The sequence below is a fragment of the Gekko japonicus genome, unplaced genomic scaffold (genome assembly GCF_001447785.1).
Source record: "Gekko japonicus isolate JY-2015 unplaced genomic scaffold, Gekko_japonicus_V1.1 scaffold378, whole genome shotgun sequence".
Lineage (NCBI taxonomy): Eukaryota > Metazoa > Chordata > Lepidosauria > Squamata > Gekkonidae > Gekko > Gekko japonicus.
Window position 1 is genome coordinate 735,397 of NW_015159722.1, and position 20,015 is coordinate 755,411.

General features: G+C 41.4%; 1 protein-coding gene and 1 pseudogene across 1 annotated transcript in view; both read left to right on the plus strand.

Moving 5' to 3' along the window:
• The window catches only part of FMN2 (formin 2), a 267,533-nt gene that overhangs the window by 130,388 nt on the left and 117,130 nt on the right, over positions 1 to 20,015 (plus strand). The gene's annotated exons all lie outside the window — the stretch shown is intronic.
• LOC107119321 lies at positions 4,105 to 4,872 on the plus strand (annotated as a pseudogene).

Consider the following 20,015-nt stretch of genomic DNA (forward strand, 5'->3'; position numbering starts at 1 on the left):
ATCTCCAGATGACAGAGATCAGTTTCCCCTGGAGAAAATGGCTGCTTTGGAGGGTAGACCCTATGACATTATACCTGCTGAGTCCTTCCGCCCCCCCCCCAGTGCTGCCCTCTACAGAATCCACGCCCCAAAACTCCAGGTATTTCCCTCCTTACAGCTGGCAATCCTACTTTCCCCTCAGTGCCTGTTGGTAGGCAACTAAGTTTGGTCCAGTCACCTACTTTGCCCTTTGAGAGAAAACATATTGGGGCCAATCCTGATAGGGTTGCCAACTCCCGATGGGAAATTCCTGGAGATTTGAGGGATGGAGCCTGAAGAGGGTGAGGTTTGAGGAGGGGTGGGACCTCAGACAGGTACAATGCCATAGACTCCACCCTCCAAACCACTCAGTCCCTCATGGGGAACCATTGTTGCCAATCTCCAGGTGAGGGCTGGAGACCACTCAAAATTACAATTGCTCTGCAGAAGGGAGGGCGGAAGTCAGCTGAAGTCAAAGGGGCAGATAATGGTAGGTTGATGGTTAGCTGCGAAGGAGATGGGGTTGCCAACTCCAGGCTGGCAAATTCCTGGGGATTTGAGGGGTGGAGCCTGGAGAGGGTGGGGTTTGCGGAGGGGTGGGACCTCAGACAGGTAGAATGCCATAGACTCCACCCTCCAAACCAGCCATTTCGTCCTGGGTAACAATTGTTGCCAATTTCCAGGTGAGGGCTACAGATCACTCAAAATTACAACTGCTCTTCAGGGAGCAGAGATCAGTTCCTCTGGAGAAAACAGTGGACGCTGCCATTATACCCTGCTGAGGTCACCACAGCAAAATGACACTGTTTGCCCAAAGCCAGAGCACTCCCCCAGAGCCTCTTTCTAGATCCCGTTGTATTTATTTCCACAACGGGCTTTACTGCTAGTACAATAATAAACAAGTACGATCACCAACACTCAAAGACAATAATACCATCATAGACCCAGCCACAGACCCCTATTACAATCATAATTCTATTCCCTAAATTCTAAGTCTTGTCCAAGCTCCTGTTCATGGTTTGCCATAGCCTCCCACAGATCCCCTGGGAGTGCAAGATAGAACTAAGTGTCCTCTGCATATAGGTGCATACTGGTGGCGACCTAGCCCAAATCTCTGGATGACTTATCCCAGTGGCTTTGTGTAGATGTTGAAACCTTGTAGCACAGAGGCCAAGAGGCGAGCAGTGATCCCTCAACACTACTCTCTGAATTCTCCCTTCCAGGTAGGACCAACACCACTGCAGAATGGTGCTTCCTAGTCCTAATCCTGAAAGTTGGTCAGAAGGATACCATGATCAATAGTATCAGAAATCACCAAGAGGTCTAAGAGAATCAACTGAGCTACACTTCTCCACCCATCTTTCAGTGCAGGTCCTCCACCAGAGCCACCGAGGATGTTTCAGTCCCATAGCCAGGCCTGATATTAGACTGGAACAGATCCAAACAATCTGCTTCACCCAGGAATCCTTAGAGTTGTCTATCTACTACTTGCTCAAGAATGGTACATTTGAGATTGGACAATTATGACAGTACTTTAGACAATCTCTGATACTTCCATGTAAAAATAATTAACTTTGGAGTGGTCCTTGGGAAGAATCTTAGAAATAAAACTCTCAGCCATTTCCTGGAAGCTATCCATATTGTCTTCTTAGATGGGAAAAGTAAAGGGTATCTTTGAGCATAAATATTGTTGAAGGGATCATGTACCATAGAAGCACAGTTAATTCATGGGGGTGAAATACAAATGTTCAGAATGAACTTTGAAACATGAAGCTGAAATATGCATGGCAAATGCCTGTTCAGTTTGCAGCTCTGAATATAAAGAATGTGAATCTCTAGTTTTATAAACTACCCCCCCCTTTTTTTTGCATCAGTCAGTATACTACTGGCTCTTACATTTTCTAGTGGAGCAGAGATTTCTTGTGTCTATGTTTTTACTGAAATATAAACTTGGTTTTGCAGCCAGCTATATCTCTGATTTTCCATATTAAGAGTTTCAGAGTTCAACCCTGGGTCTTTTCCATTGTGTCCTGAAAACACCATCTTTCCCCCTCCCCTTTTAAGAAATACTGGATATTCACCCTAAGGGAGAGTGAACACAAAAGGTTGCTCATTACTTTGTAATGTTTTAGTTAATCCAAAGAACACCTTAGGCATTACTTAATGTCTATATTTACCAGTTCCTTTATCTCTCAAGATGTACTGGCCTATTCAAAACAGTGCAAAAATGTAATAATATCTTCATTAGCACTATTGTATCGAAACTTTAACTCTCATATGCTTCCATAAATAGGATCAAGTACAGTCAGTGAATGCCAAGTTATTCAAAATAGTGATAGAGTGACAGAGAAGAAAAGGGGCAGCAGAAAGCACGAAGGGACATGGGGTGTGACAAATGAATAGGAAAAAAATATAGTCCATTAGAGCTGATTAAAACCAGCTAAACCGAATATATAAATGCTAAAGTTCAGGATTTGTACTAATTATAAAATTTCAAATGTAGCAATATCCCTTAAGTGTAAATGGATATTATTTTTCAGTCGGTTATTATTTGTCAATTCAGTCTAGCAATCATTTTAATTTTGTTAGATACTTATTTTTGTTCCAAGTATTGAATTACAAAATTATTTGGAAGTTCTAATGGAAGGGTTGGGTGTATTGACAGAGATACATTTTCAAACAGAGAAGCCAAGGGACTTGTAATACCATAGAGTCAGTCATAATGAAGGGGTTTCATAGGGCTGTGGCACTTAAAAGGGATTTTTACCAGGCCACTGGGATTCCTGATTTTGAACTGCTGGTCCTCAGGCCATGTTATAAATGATGTCTGAAACTCTGTCTGTTCTAAAATCTCTCTGGGTTTCTGGCTGTACTGTAGGTGGTTTGTTCTCCTTAAACAGCATTCCTATGCTCATTGACTTGGGAGAAACTCCCATTGAATCAGTTCGCATAGGACTGGATTTGTTACTACCTTATATTCAAGTATGGTTTTAGATAACTGTTTGGGGAAACATCAGTGCAGGTGAGCCCATTGTGGCTCCAGGCTTCCACCTCTGAAAGCCCCTCCACTCTCACAACTTCCTTTGGTGAGTTTGGCACACCTCCCGCTCTCCAACCCCCCCCCCCCCCCCCTTTTTAAAAAAGGGAATCCAGTGCAACTCCAGGCCTCTGCTGCCTGGCTGCTGTGGCTTTCAAGGCCCATCCACCCTCACAGCTGATGCCACTAAAACCTGTTCAGCCCTGTTCAGCTCCCTAACCCCACCATTGTCACTGCTGAGACTCCAACAGAGGTTGGTGGGTTGTCTGTCCATGCACAGAAAATGCTTTTTTGGGGGGGGATTTAACACCCCCCTTTTTTTACTGTTTTCAGATTTTTCTGCAGACCGTAGGAAAAGGCTCCATTCTCTCAATGTGGGCCCAGTCTGTGGATTTAGGTATCCAGAGATCTGTGCACACTTGAGCAACAGATACGTGGATTATGTTAACTAGACTATGGCCCTTTCTGCACTGACAGCTTGCTCCAAAGAAGCTGAAGAGTCAAGCCTCTGTACTGGTTTTCCCCGCTCTGGTTTATTTATCTGTGTATTCTGTATGCATTCTGTATCTACAAGCAAAACTCACATTTTTTTGAGCTAACTGGCTGCTTTGTCTAAGATGAAGAGAAAGGCAAACATCTTTCTAAACTTTTAACTGCAGACCCAACCCCTCCCTCCCTCTCTGATTCTGCAAAAAGAAAGGGAAGGGAGGGGGAAACCCAGGCACACACATGCAAGACTGACACATTTGGAAGCAGGGAATCCCCTACTCCTTTATATTTACTGATTCCTTCTTATGCTCTCTTAAAGTTTGTCTGAGCGTCCTCTTTTATCTTTGGAGAAGGGGGGAAAGAAAACAGAATGAGAAGGGAGTGACAACCTAAAGAGAAAGAGGCAGAAACAGGGGAGGGCAGCCAGCAGCACTGAAATACCCACAGAAACAAGGATTAGCTATTCAAAAGCAGATGAGAACAATGAATTGCAGTAAAAGGAGTTTTGGTAACTGTGGGGCAACAGTGTGCCCGGGTGAGTTCTGCTCCACGTCATCAGCATGGCCAGCACTTCTGCCGGCCGGACCCGCAGGACCCTCGCGGACAAGGTGGCCCTAGTCACTGCCTCCACCAAGGGGATTGGCTTTACGATCGCCCGCCACCTAGGCCAGGATGGAGCTCACGTGGTCCTGAGCAGCCGAAGACAAACCAACATGGACCGAGCCGTGGCAGAGCTGCAGAATGAGAGCCTGAGCGTCTCAGGGTTGGTGTGTCATGTGGGGAAGGCCGAAGACAGGCAGCTCCTGATCAGTGTGGCCCTCGAGTGCCATGGGGGCATCGATATCTTGGTGTCCAACATGGCCGTGAATCCGTTTTTTGGTAGCACCCTCGACGCCACCGAAGATGTGTGGGACAAGATCCTGGATATCAACGTCAAGGCCACCGCTTTGCTGGTCAAGCTGGTTGTGCCTCACATGGAGAAGAGGGGGGTGGCACCATTGTCATCGTCTCCCCGATCGCAGCATATTCTCTGTTCCCGGGTTTGGGCCCTTATAATGTCAGCAAGATGGCTCTTCTGGGCCTCACCCACACCCTGGCCCCCGAACTGGCCCCCAGCAACATCCACATCAACGCCCTGGACCAAGTTCAGCTCAGCTCTCTGTCAGGACAAAGCCACAAAACACAAGCTGATGGAGGCCATGCGGATCCGGAGGCTTGGAGTCCCCTCAGACTGTTCCGGCATGGTTTCCTTCCTTTGCTCCCCAGACGCTGACTACATCACAGGGGAGACCATGGTGGTGGGTGGAAGTGCCCCGTCCCGTCTCTGATGGGGCTCTGGCCTTCCTTCCCGACTTACCCAAGTACATCAGTGGAGCGATGGATGGGCGGACCACCTCAGCTCCCTGGGAGAAAGGGGGGGCATTGGTGTGTTGGGGGGGTGATGTAGTGACAAAGACTTGTAGGTGGTTTTACAGGGGAAGTACTGGGTTAGTGGGGGCGGTCTGGTTCCCCTGATTTGCAGCGGGGGTGAGATGGCACAGGAGAGACATAACTTCTAAGGGGGCATAACTAGGAGATTTGGGAGAGGAATAAAAGAACTCAATACAAGAACCCGTGGGCACTCCATGAAATTGCTGAGCAGTCAGGTTAGAACAGATAAAAGGAAGTCCCCCTTCACCCAAAGAGTGATTAACACATGGAATTAACTGCCGCAGGAGGTGGTGGCGGCTACAAGCATGGATGGCTCCAAGAGGGAATTAGATAAGCATATGGAGCAGAAGTCCCTCAGTGGCTATGAGCCACAAAGTACAGATAGGAACTCTAGGTCTGGGGCAAGGGATGATCTGTATTCTTGGTGCCTGGGGGGGGCAACAGTGGGAGGGCTTCTGGTGTCCTGGCCCCACTGGTGGACCGATGGCACCTGGTATTTTGGGCCACTGTGTGACACAGAGTGTTGGACTGGATGGGCCATTGGTCTGATCCAGCATTGGCTTCTCTTATGTTCTTAAATGGTCTGAATGCAGACTCTTGTAAACAAATGCAGAAACAAGAAAAAGCTGCAACACAAACTGGAAGTGAAAGTGCGAGGGAATGCAGAATGGAAGAATAGGATGCACTCAGAAACCGAGGCAAAATATGGGTGCAGAAAAGCCCTATTTTGGCTGCTTTCTTTAAATTGGTTTCAAGAAGTCATGCTCCCAAAAGCTGTCTTTGGTTTTGAATTTGCTTTAAATTTTGTAAATGAAGAACTCTAAGCAGGACCCTCTTAAATATCTTACTTGCTACGTAGACTTATATGATCAGTAGTTTTGGTTGTCAAACTCTAAATATTTCTTCAACTTTCCATCTTCTTTCCCTTGTAGATTTCCATGTTAATTATTTCAGGAATTACCTGATGGCTGTAAATTAAAAAAAAACTTGTTGGACAGGGATAGGATTGCTAACTCTGGGTTGAGAAATTCCTAGAGATTTAGGGTGGACACATGAAGCTGCCTTATACTGAATCAGACCATTGGTCCAGTATTGCAGATCAGTATTGCAAATTTTGGAAAAATATTAAGCAAATAATATTAGAGATAACTGAAATAGATTTGAACTTAGAACCAGAATTATATTTACTAAATATGTTACCAGATGGGATTAAATATAATGATTTATGTTTGATATTATGCATTCTTACGATATCTAGAATACTGATAGCAAAATGTTGGAAATCAGATAGACTACCAAAGAGAGAAGAATTAACTATGAAAATTATGGAAATAAAAGAAATTGATAAAGTAAATATGATATTAGCAGGGAAAGAAGAAAGTATGTTCCAAAAAAGATGGCAAAAGATAGATGGATGGGGGGAAATATATAATGTAAACTCCAAAATATGCGAAAGATTATGTTTTTGTTTTTCTGTTTGTAATGGAAAAAGATAAATAAACTATATATATAAAAAAGATCAGTATTGTCTACTCAGACTGGCAGTGGCTCCCCAGGGTCTCAAGGTATTACCTACTCCATGGTCATTTTAGCTGGAGATGCCAGGAATTGGACCTGGGACCTTCTGCATGCCAAGTAGAGGCTCTACCACTGAGCCACAGGATCACTGAGTGATTCTTAACTTATAAACTAGCCCTAGTCGAGTGCCCACTAAGAACCCTGTATCCTAGGTTACAGCAAGAGATGGCTCTGTCCATTCTCTTTGCTTTCTTTCTCCTTATGTAGAGTCTGCGGAGGGTGGGGTTTGGGGAGAAACCTCAGCAGGGTATAATGCCATACAGTCCACCTTCCAGAGCAGGCACTTTCTCCAGGGGAACTGACCTCTATAGTCTGGCGATCAGTTGTTATTTTGTGAGATCTCCAGGACCTGCCTGTAGGTTGGCAACTCTAGATAGGGGTATGTTTTCTTAAGATTCCAGGCTGTCTGATTTATAGCATGAAATCTCTAGAGTGGCTTACAGACAGATTTCAGATTATATAGGTAAAGCTTGTTCAGCTTTATTCAGGTTACAGTGCAGAAAAAGGCAATATACCGTCTATTTACACATATAAATGGATCCCCCCCCCCCAATAAGGCAGCAAATAGTTCTTGGAGGTTTTTTTAATATATAATGTTAGTTACTAACAGTTTTTTTAGTAGTTCTAGTCTGTCCAAGAATAGTAGAAGATATTTTTTTCTTTACCCCTTGTGTGCCCCCCAATTCTTGTTGTTCATTGCTATGGTTCAAAAATTGCTTTTAATTACAAGTGCCCACTTTTTTCATAGTCTCTGTTGATTATATTGAAATAGGTAATATTCACATTTGTTTTCCTTCCAATTTGTCCTTTTCAGAGAATCTCAGAATCAACTTTATGTCTAGCAGCATTTTCATATTTCTTGAACTCTCCAAACACCATGTTGCAAACTGCTGTTGAAGTTTGTGAGAATTTCAAAAATAGTTTGTAATATAAGACAGTCTATCTTTGTAAAATAAGATGATGTCAATAGCTTTCTGTAGATATGCCAAAGCCTCTGGGCATTCCTAAAGCAGCCATTTGGGATTTTGGTCTGCAAGGTTAGGAAGGCCCTTGAACTGGCCTTCAGTATTTTATTTGCTATGAGCCTAATTATAAAACAGCAAATATTTTGCTAGGGTTCAGGGCCAAGCTAGACACAATTGAGCAAACCTGTTTGTTTGAATTCAAGTCTGCTCTGTTTTAATGTGAACTATATAGCACCTGCATTTTGGTTCATGTCCTGCTTGCGGGTCAGTTGGCTGCATCAGTGAATTTAGATGCATTATTTTACTGTGTTCTTACACAGTAGACTTTCTCACTACTGTCCACCCCTTTACCAGCATCTCCAAATTTTATAAGGGACATATAGGAAAATATTTTTAAAAATCAGTTTTAGAGTCTTTAGCTGTGAGATATTACTTAGTGTTTCAGTTGAAGCTAGGTAAGGTTGTCCTCAGTTCTTGCAATCACTTCTCAAATAGACATTGCTGAGTATAAAAGGGGGATGAACAGCAAGTTAATGTGTGCCTTGCTGACAAAGCAGTCAGTCAGTTTATTAATCCAAACAGCCATTACCCGAGAGGATATTGCTTTTTCTCTTATGAATGAGATGATCTAATTCTTAAACTGGGCAAAAGCAACTGAAATCTGCTACTGTGCAGGCAAAGCAAGCCCACAACAAACATGTCCAGGGAGCATGAGGCAATCCTATTAGGAATTCACCTTGTACATAATTGAGGGGGCTTGAACAAGTTTCAAGATGAGCATATTTACTGCAGTGTTTTTCAGCATGCCTAATGTAAAATAGGTGTACCCTCCCAAGCCCATCCAAAATGCCCCCTTTTAAGCTGAGAACATAGGCAGAGAACAATTAAACAGATGGTTTATTAATACAGTACTAGGGCAAGGAACACAAGACAAGGTGCTTTAAAATATATAACAGTATTTAAAGGCAAAATAAACAAATCTAACACGACTACCTAGTTCACTTAACTGATTACTACTTCAAGGCCCACAGCCTGCCAGGCCTCCTGACTGTACTCACTATCCCAACTGAGGGATCTTTCTCTCAGTCCAGGCCCCTTAGTTTAGCTCTGTGTGAGGCCAGACCGCAGAGGAGCAAAGAACACAGTTTTTCAGTTCAAACAGCTTAAGTTAGAATCTCCTCACACAATCTCTGGAAACTGATTGGCTACAACCCTCGCTATGCATTATGGGGATTGTAGACTGCCTGCTTTCTACTCCCACAGAGGTCCCTAGAGGCCTAGTCCTGCACAGATCATGACAGCCCTATAAAGCATTGTAACACCCATAGAGTAAGAATTAGCAACTTCCTTCAAAAATCAGCAGCATTAAAAAAATAGTTTAAAGTGAAATACCAGCATAAGCTAGTAAAAACTAAAAAAAAATAAAATTAAAAAATTAGTAGCATGAACAAAAAAAGACATGAGTGTAACTATAAATACTATACCAAGCTAAAGAAGCGTACAAAGTCTAAAAATAAATCATATAGCAGAAGAAAAGGCATAGACAGAATGTCCTTTTTCCTCTCCCTGAAGGCCAGAAAGACCATGCAGTAGAGAGAGCCATAGTCAAGGCAGCACAACCGAGAAAGCCTTGTCCCTTGGGGCCACCAATTATACTTCCAAAGGCAAGAAAACTCTAATCAGGAACATCAAAAAGTGTTTAGTTGGTATATAGACTCATATGAGAAGTTATTTATTTATCGTATGGCAGAGTTACACACAGGAAGCATATAATAATAAAAATATGTACCCAAGTAGATAACAACGGTTATGCAGACAGATTGGGCAAATTACCTAAGTGCTAATATCTAATTTTCAATCCATTCAATTGCAGCTGGGGAGAGTACAAACAGCTCTGTCACATCTCCCTGGAAAGCATGATGTTCATATTCTTGTGACAGATGGAAAATAGTTGGGTGGGCTGCACCACAATCACATTTGGGTTCTAGTATTTCACTTCATTTAAGCAACAGGTTTGCACAACTGCCAAAGCCTGTTCATATTCTGTTAGCTGTCTTCCATACTTTACATGGCAAGTCAAATCCTGCAAGCCTTTTGTTGGTGTTTATCAGGTTATGGATATCAGTTAGAACTGATTTCATCCATGCTTGCAACCATTTGTTCCTTAGATCAAAACTTTGTGATTGCAGGATTTGTGCAGATCTGATTGCTGGATGTTGGGGCTTTAGTCTGGATAGGGCCACGTCAGCCATGTCTTTGTGGATGGGCAACTCTCTGTTTTCAGTGATCTTTCTATATTCATGAAGAAGAACATCTTGCCTTCGGATATGCGGGGGAACAGTGTGGCACAATCAGGGCCGGATTTAGACTTGCTGGGGCCCTAAGCTATACAAAACCCAGAGGCCCCCTACTGTTTTAAATTACATCAGCTGGTCTCAGAAAAATTTAAAATATATACACCTTTTTAATATTTGAAAATATATTGTCTCTTAATTTTTATTTTAAAAAAATAAAGGATGTGTTTACAAAATCACAAAAATAATTACATAATTAAAGGGTTTTAAAATGACAAATAAAGCTCCAGCAGATTGTGAGGCCCTAAGCTGTAGCTTATTTAGCTTATGCGTAAATCCGGCACTGGGCACAATGTAGGTAGCCAATATTTTGGATAATGCTAAAGAGTTGGACCTTCTAGCTGCTAGACAATCATTGGATCTCCTGGCTACACTACACACATATGATAAATAGTTTTGGTCATCATACACTAGTTATTCCTTCAATTTTGTGTCTTTTAAATTTCCTAATAGATTTCCATAAATTAAGTAATTTCCTAATAGATTGCAATAAATATCTCTGGAATTACTTGATGGGTGTCAATTAGATAATTTTGGAAATACTTGCTGGAAAGGTTAGGGATATGTTTTCTTAAGATTCTAGGCTGTTTCGCTTACAGCATGAAATATCTAAAGAGGCTTACGGACAGATAATTCAGACTACAGATAAAGCCTTTTCATCTTTATTCAGAGGGTCACATTACATAGAAAGATGATATATATTCTTAAATATGTCTGGCACAAGTTTATAATCTGCTTTTGAAATAGAGTCAGCTTTCATGTTCCATATTTAATTTAGACACCTTAGCTTGCAAAAAACAAACAAACAATTCAGAGCATAATTATTAGCAAAATATTGTTGGTTGGTTAGCATACTATTTAACAAGAAATGTGTGCATTGCATGATGGCCAAATCATCTTTTAATTTAAAACATAGTTCAAATGTTGAGAAGCATCTTGCTTAATAGGTTTGAATAATCTTGTGAATATTAAGGTCCTGGTTCAGTGGGTGAACATTTCCATTTCTTTGAGCCAGTAAGGTTACCACCACATTTGCAAGAAGAGCAAGTTCTTGTGTACTGGATGAAATCTCCAACTGAAAGCAAACTTTGCTTGTAACACACAATAGACTTTCTGTGCTTCATACATACCTCCAACATCCTCTTTGACTTCCAGCAAGCAAAATTAAAAAATGGCTGATTCCACATTGTGAATATCATATTCACCATGAATCTTTGAAAAAGGGAGATGTCCATTTTCACATTGCTGTGCTATTGAATGAAGTCTTTCTCACTGGAAATAAATATGAAAATGGGAGCTTCATTGGTTTTTCTAGTTCTTACTAATATATAGTCCTAGTAAAATTATCTTTAGAATTTGTAGATAAGTTGGTGTACCTAACACATCTAACTTGCAAGACTAGAATAGTCCAGTAAAAGAGTAATCATATGGAAAGTTTTAATACTTCTGGTTATATCTACAACCCGAATCCTATTTCATTGTTCATTGAATGTCTCATCTTGTTGATTGTATTGACTCACTGTTTAATCCGAGTCCCAGTGAGAAAGGCAGAGTATAAATAATGTAAATAAATAAATATATCAACTGCTGCCCTTTCTCCTACAGCACTTGGAAGCAGGCCCTCATCTTCAGATTTTGGCAATCTGTTGTAGGGAGAAGGACCTTGGGGCAAAGGACAGATTTTACTTTGATTTTGCAGGCAAGGTGGAACTAGAGTTTATTAAGGCAGTCTCTGGTGTCACAGACTTGTAGTTCAAGTTGCTGCTATGCACAGTTTAGGGAAGGATGATGAACTCTTAAATTAAAAAGGGCAAAGCATAAGGTTAACAGGACCTCTGTAGGGCTGTTATCTCATCCAGGGATATTTCTGTTTCTTGCCACAGAATCAGGGATTCCCAAGTTTCATGTTTCTCAGGAATCTGTCCAAACCAAGTAATACACGAATAATCTTTAAACACTGAATGAAATGGTGGTATTAACAATTTTAAAGGCCCACACATAATAGAAACTGATTCCACCAATGTAATGAAATTATAATGGGTATCACAGTAATTTTTTTAGCCAGAATGGGTACACAGTGTGTATCTCACCCAAATGGAAACTGATGTCAGGAAAAAGTGATCTCTTTTGAATGTTAACATTAGAATGTGAAAAAATTACATTCAAGTTAACATCACATTTAATTTCTTCCACTTCAGTAGTTTTCTGTTTGGGTTCCCACTGTTCCTGCTCTGTGACAGGATCAAGGTTATTGCATTTTCCAACCATGGATGTTTTGAGAAACATTATTTCCTTAGTGAACTGTTACTATTATCATTGCTGTTCCATCTGGACAATATCATCATGGCGTCTTCATTACTACATTTGGTTTGACACCCATTCTTTTGTAGGAATATAAAGTGCAGACTCTTTTTGTTGAACTTGAGTTATTATACTTTGATTAAAAAAAGCTATAGCCTTACATTGGAGACAGTTTCTCCATCCATCTCTTGCAAATTGTATGAAAGCTTCAGTACTGTACACATACTTATTTAATCTGAAGGATAATATTGTGTTTCATTATCCAAGAAAAATACAGAGAGATCTTCAGCATCTGGGCATATTATTGTTGAGAAATTTTACTAGAATGAAACTAGTAAAACATCAGTCTGAAATATCTATTTCTAGCTAAAATTGGTGCAGAGATTTACTGTAAAAATAATTGACACCATATAAAATAGAGAATCTAAGAACAGAACTATATTACAAGAGGCAGGGGAGTGCCAGCACCCTATTTCTATAGATTTTCTCCCCTTATTGTGTAAATTATTATGTCACATACTTGCTATACTAGAGTTGGACTTATGTCACATACTTGCTATACTAGAGTTGGACTCCAGCTTTAAGTCCATTTAACCTTATTTCCGTGCAATTCAATCTTGGTACTGGTCATGACAACAAAGCATCATACTGCCACAAACATTGTAGAGTGGGAATCAGACCTTATTATTTCTCTAATGGCAAAGCTGTTTTCTAGTTCAAGCATCATACTGAGTGAGAAGACTGGAGCTAGCAAAGGAAAAAGAGAAGAAAGAAGCAATATTTTTAAATATTCCACTATCTGCCTCAATGTCTCTTGTGGTCACTGAACAGATTGTAACAGGAAAACCTAGACAAGTCATATATGCAAATGATTGCTTTGGAAACTTATTGACAACTCATAATATTCAAAAGTATTTTCAATTATTTTAAGATTTTGCTAATTCAGTGCAATATGTTACAATTTAAAACAGTACTAAACAAAACCAATCCTCAGTGAAAATTCTGGAATAGTGAAAGAAAAATTGCAATATCTCCTAAAGTGATAAACAAAATGTTTATCCACCACACTGAATATGTATGGTGTTTCAGGGGAGGTTTAACTGCAGGGAGTTTTGTTCCTAAAACCACCATTTCCTGAAACAAATCTCCCAGTGAATTAGGAGTGCAAGTTCTTAGGACAGCTCTCTTAGCCATCCATCCATCCACTGGCTGCTCTGGAAGTTCCCCAGCTTTCACAGGGCTTGACAGCAGTTGATGTTGGGCGGTAGGCAGATGCTGATCCTGATCTTGGGTTTGATAAAAGAAGACAATGAAATGACTGATCTCCCAAAATCTTTTTTGAATAAGAGGTGCCTAATAGGGATGTGCGCTCGATATATACCGAGCTGAATAAATACCAAAAAAAATACCTTATTGGTATATTTTGGGTATTAATTCAGCCAAATATAGAACTGTATTTGGCTACTGAAATAGTAGCACCCGAATAAAAGCCAGTATTATTCAGCTTTCATTGGGCACAGCTAGAAGACATTTAAAGAGACCATGGTCTCTTTAAATGTCTTCCGAGTTCACTCACGGAGTCATGCTGGTTTAAATGCACTGGTTTAAAGTTTAAAAACTTGCTGAGTTCACTCAGCAGGGATTTAAGGTTTAAATCCCCTCTGAGTTCTGTCACTGTGGCAGTGCGAGTCAGGAGTGTACTCAGAAGGGATTTTAAATCCCTTCTCCATTATACCTTATGTGGACAGGTATCCCTTCTCCCTCGGCCCAGTAGACCCGAGCTGGAAAAAAACGTGAATTGTTTTTTACACACCCTGGTGCCTAATATTCAGTTGTCAGACTGTAACCTGTAAATTAAGTAACTTTGTAGCCTTTTCTGTGATTATTCAGTCTCAAAGCTTCTTCACCCAGTATGTGGCATCAAGAATGGCTGAATCAACCATAGTAGCTTCTTGTACAAAATCTCTGCTGAATCAAATATTTGAAGTAAATTCTTTTCCCCTAGAAAAATGTTAATGTCTTTGTCTAGTAGCCTTTCCATGTCAAACATCTTACCTACATACTTAGATGACTCAGAAGCAAGTTAAGAGGCAGATGTGGTAGTAGTATGCTCATCAGCACAATTTGAGGTAGATGTGCCAGGGTTGTTTTTAATTATTTATTAAAACCCATATTTTTATCACTTGTCAAGCTGGAAAAAAAAATTGAAGGGCTCTGTATGGTCATATCAACAGACCTCTCAAAAATAGAACTGCAATATAATCTCTCTAGATTAAACAGTCTACAATGGTAATCATGTTTGCATTTAAACATTTTATTCTGAAAGGATTACAGTGCTGGTCTCATTTTTTTCCCCCTCTTCTCCCCAGACAAGGAGGCGACACACTGACTCAAACAAAATGTATTTGTTCTCTAAGAATTTAACTTGCACAAATTTTATAAACAAAGTGTATAGGTGTATGAAGCTTTGGCTGATTTAATCAGTAACTTATGTCTTTGAATTTATATAAGCTTGTTTACTCAAGATGCCTGCACTGGAAATGTTTATACTAAAAATACCTCTTATTTTATAGCATTTGATTTAAAACTTATATCTATGTAACATTATTGCTATGAACTAGAACACCATGGGCACAACACAATGCTTCATGGAATCCCTGTCTTCCCTTCCTCCACATGCTGTAGCCATATGGAGCATTCCATCTCATCTCCCCACATAGGTGGGCTGTGTATGTAGGGGATGGACTGGCTCTTGTCCCATATCGTCCTTCCCAAAGACTCACATTTCTGTTTACACAAGAGCCTAGAGTCTAGTTTTAATAGTGTCATTTACTACAGTGGCTAATCTTTTGATATGCTGTTGGTTTTCATTGCACTGGTATTTTCCAGACTATTGCACCCACTTTATGCCCCCTGATGATAAAAAGCATAACAAATTCCAGAAACATTAATAGTAATGTCATGGAATTTATATGTACCTTTGCTGCCAGAAGTTCTTTTCAAATGATTCTGATTAAATTTAAATTTAGACTTATGCATGTGTCTTTATAAATGTCCAGTTTTTGTTTTACACACAAATACATGACCCTGGTCTTCCATACTGCCTTAGTCTGCCAAGCCCAGGTGTGATATATTGGTATATTGTTGAACAATTCACTTGCATAAGGGTAGTTAATTGTCATCATAGTTCTTTGAAATCAAATAGTATTATCCAGTTTTGGAAGGGGAACTAATATATCAAATTTCATTTAATCTGCATGTTTTCCACTATTCTCATACTGAATATTATGTCAATTGCATGGTAATCCTAGATAACAAATGAATTTTGAACTGTGTTCCTGAAAGTATTGGACCACAGTGTTGCTTTTTAAATTGGACCAGCCATCCTCCCCCAAAACTAGAGGACAACATGAGGAGTGAACATAGGTTGGAAGGCCTTTGAGGGCCTTGTTTACCTCCCTTGTCACCACAGCACAAAGTTTACAATGGTGGCAGGAAGGGCAAATAGGGATGGCAATCTGTCCATGTTGTTAGGACAGTGTGTATTTTGCACCTTTAGTCGAATGCTTCCTGTCTCTGAAGTGCAGTAAGTGCTCATGTGAGGTCTTTTTGGCAAAACCCAATTTAAACAAATTTTAAAACAAATGGGTTAAGCTGTTAATTCTTTTTTTACTTTGTCTAGTTGGGTTCTTTGACTCTTCTGGTTGAGGCCTACATGCATTGGGCTCAACACACATTGGTTCTTATGCAAATGTAATAGCCAAAATAAGGCCATCAGGCAACCCTAGAAGGGAGGCATGGCTCAGTGACAGAGCTGATTTGCATGCAAGGAGGTCCCAATTTCAGTCTCTGGCATCTCCAGTTAAAAAAGGATCAGGTAATAGGTGATGTGAAAGACCTGTACCAGAGACCCAGAGAAAGATTGCTAGTCAAAGTAAACCAAAACAACCTTGATAGACCAATGGTCTCACTTTGTAAAGCGGCTTCATGTATCTACAGATACACAGGAGGGGAGGGGAGGGGCCCAAGGTGGCAGAGTTCTGAGCCCCTTACCATACATTGTATCAAGCATCTGAACATAAGAACATAAGAGAAGCCATGCTGGGTCAGGCCAGTGGCCCATTCCGTCCAACACTCTGTGTCAATCAGTGGTAAAAAGCCAGGTACCATCAGGAGGTACACCAGCAGGACCAGAACTACAGAAGCCCTCCCCCCCAAAAAAAAAAAACCCCACCAAGAATACAGAGCATCACTGTCCCACACAGAGTGTTTCATCTATATGTTGTGGCTAATAGTCCTCTGCTCCATATCACCTCTTGGAGCTGTCGCTGCTTGTAGCTGCCACCACTTCTTGCAACAGTGAATTCCATGTATTAATTACTCTTTGAGTGAAGAAGTACTTCCTTTTATCCGTTCTAAGCCTACTGCTCATTAATTTAATTGAATGCCCACAAGTTCTTGTATTGTGAGAAAGGGAGAAAAGTCATTGTTTCTCTACCTTCTCTATCCCATACATAATTTTGTAAACCTCTATCATGTCACCCTCAATCGTCATTTCTCCAAGCTAAAGATCCCTACCTCTTTAATCTTTTTTCATAGGGAAGGTGTTCCATCCCCTTAATCATTTCAGTTGCCCTTTTGTGCACCTTTTCCAATGCTATAATATCTTTTTTGAGGTGTGATGACTGGAACTGTACACAGCATTCCAAATGAGGCCACATCATGGATTTAAACAGGGGCATTATGATACTGGCTGACATGTTTTCAATCCCCTTCCTAATAATCCCCAGCATAGCATTTGCCTTTTTTATTGCAATCACACACTGATTAGACATCTTCAATGAGTTAACTACCGCAACTCCAAGATATCTCTTCTGGTCAGTTACCATCAGTTCAGACCTCATCATTTTATATTCATAGTTAGAATTTTCGGCTGCAATCTGTATTACTTTGCACTTGCCCACATGGAACCTCATTTGCCACGTTGACGCCCACTTGCCCAGCCTCAATATATCCTTCTGGAGCACCTCACAGTCCTCCTTGGTTCTCACCGCCCTGAACAGCTTAATGTCATCCACAAATTTAGCCACTTCACTGCTTATTCCCAACTCCAAATCATTAATGAACAAGTTAAAAAGCACTGGACCTAGTACTGAGCCATGCAGTACCCCACTGCTTACCACCTCCCACTGTGCCCATTTATACTTGCTCTCTGCTTCCTGTTAATTAACACATTTTTAATCCACAAGAAGACTTGTACTCACACACACACAACCCCCCCCCTTTATTGACATTGAAAGACTTGTACTCAATGATCACCGAGTTTACGTAGGAGCCTTTGCTGAGTAACTTTATCAAAAGCTTTCTGTTCTAGGTAAACAACATCTATTAGGTCATCCTTGTCCACATGTTTGTTAACCCCCTCAAAGAACTCTAAAAGGTTAGTGAGTCAAGATGCTTTTGTTCATCAATGGGCCTACTAATTTTGCCTTTAAAAATGGATTCCACCAACTTATCCAGTATTGACGTTAGACTGGCCAGCCTGTAATTTCCCGGATCTCCTCTGGAACCTTTTTGAAAGATGGGGGCTACATTAGCTACCATTCCAGTCCTCAGGAATGGAGGCAGATTTTAATTACAGATTGCATATATTTGTCAGGAGATCCACAAGTTCACAATTGAGTTCTTTCAGAACTCTTGGATGTATGCCATCTGGGCCTGGTGATTTGTCAGTTTTTAATTTGTCCATCAGGACCTCCTCTCTTGTCACTTCAATCTGACTCAGGTCTGTGTGGAGTTTATGCTGATTAACTGAAAAGTTAGTTCAGATATTTCTAGAAACATAAAGCTTATAAAAGCTATGAGCCATTTTCTAACGTTTTGTCCTTTTCATAAGCTGTTCTCTGAAATATATATACTTGCCTGCATACCTATGTTGTTGAAAGTACACAGGCCTGGCACCATTGTGTTTGCCAGACATTTTCTTATCTTATGCAAGCATTCAAACAGAGTGTTCTATTGCTCTCCAACTAATTCTTAGGTAATCTTAACAAACTTGAAAATTTAGAACAGAAGCTGGGCCATATTTCTTGCTTAACTTCTTTTGAAAGGAAAGGAAACAGACAAGACAGAGACCTAAAACAATTCAAAAACACTGTGAAATGTCTATCCTGTATAAAAACAAACAGGGGCCCCTGTCACACGGGCAGGAAACTGCAGAGGAGAAGTGTGGCTGTTTGCCCCGGGGCAAACTAACATGCAGTAAAGCGATCAGACCTACTGTGGAGGTTCTGTGGAGGTACTGTGGAGGTTCCATGGCAAGGGAGAGGTGCCGATCACAACACACGCCTGCGCGCAATGAAGAAGCGCGCGGCGCGGCGAACTGGTTTTCTTTTTTGTGTACACTACGAATGCGCATGCTCCGTTGGGTGCGTGTGCGCATCCACGGAGACGTGGGGGAAAAAAACCCCTTTTCCGCAAGGGGACATGGGCGGGCGCCGGATACCACCGGAAACGCGATCAGACGCCCGCCCTTGCCCCGCAGTTTCTGGAAACTAGTACCTCCAAGGTACTAGTTTTTTTGCTGCGCTTTTTCGGCAGGAAGCCTCAGTTGTGCCACGGAAGCGCTACGCTTCCCAGATGTGCTGGTGAGATCGCGACCGGAAACTCCGCTTGTCTTCCGTATCTCTTGCGTGGCTAATGTTGCGTGTGACCGCAGCCAGGATTATTCAGACATGTTCCATAGTTGTATAGGGGAGTACAGGTATCTCTTCGTAACTCTGAGTACTTGGGAATGCGTATTGTTGTCCAGTAATTTCAGGTTACAATTTGTCCAGAATGGCACAGAGTGAAGTCCTGTCCTTCAACCAGAGATTTTGATATCCTCACTCATGAATGCACTTGATGACCTTGGACCAGGCATTCTCAGCCTAACCTATCACATAGGGCTGTTGTTAAGTATGAGACTTCAGGCAGCTTCTTAACAAGTGATTCAGCTTTATTAGAACATGACAAGAATGAACACAAACAGGAGAGCAACAGGCTCTCTTTTAAACTTTCCGGGCTTGTATAATCACACCCCCTAGTAGGTTGATAACCAATCATAATGCTTCCATGAAGACCAATGAATTCATCTCCCTCCAGAACCTTCCTTATACTCTGATTGGCCGCCTGCACAGAGTAGCCAATCAGACTGAGCAGTTCACGATACCAGCCTTAGATAGGAGGGGGAGGGGGGCTGAGCTGCAAGAAGCACGAGATGCTTGGTCCTGCCCCAGCCCACTGCTGGACCTATACTGGAGGCTGGAGATGGCCGGAGGCAGAGGAGGCCAGTAGGGCCATTTAAGGTGTGCTGCCCAGGGTCACACTTTTTGCAGGAAATCATTGACTGAAAGGCGGGTCAGTCAGTGTCCAGGATCCAGTTTGCCATGCTGCGCCAAGGCTTCTCACGGGTGTAACCCATAAAACTGTGGCCAGTTTATTTCAACCCAGGTTATGTGTGTGTTATTCCAACCTGGGTTGTAAAACAGATTAATGGAGCCCACCCCCCTTTCCACCTTTGGCACCCTCCCCTATGCCCTCCCCTTGGCACTGTGGCCGCAAACTACTGTAGCTCCACAGCAGATGTTTGTTGAAGGTTCCTGCAAAGCTGTTGTGCAGATGTGCTTTGTTTTCCTCATACTGCACATAGTTTTACTTGTATTCTTCTGTATCTTGTGTTGGCTTAAGACCTAAGAACCAGTGATGTATATATCTTAAAAACAAATGGATCAAGATGGGTAGCCATGTTTTGTCTATAGCAGTAGAAAAGAGGAAGAGTCCAGTAGCACCTTCAAGACTAAC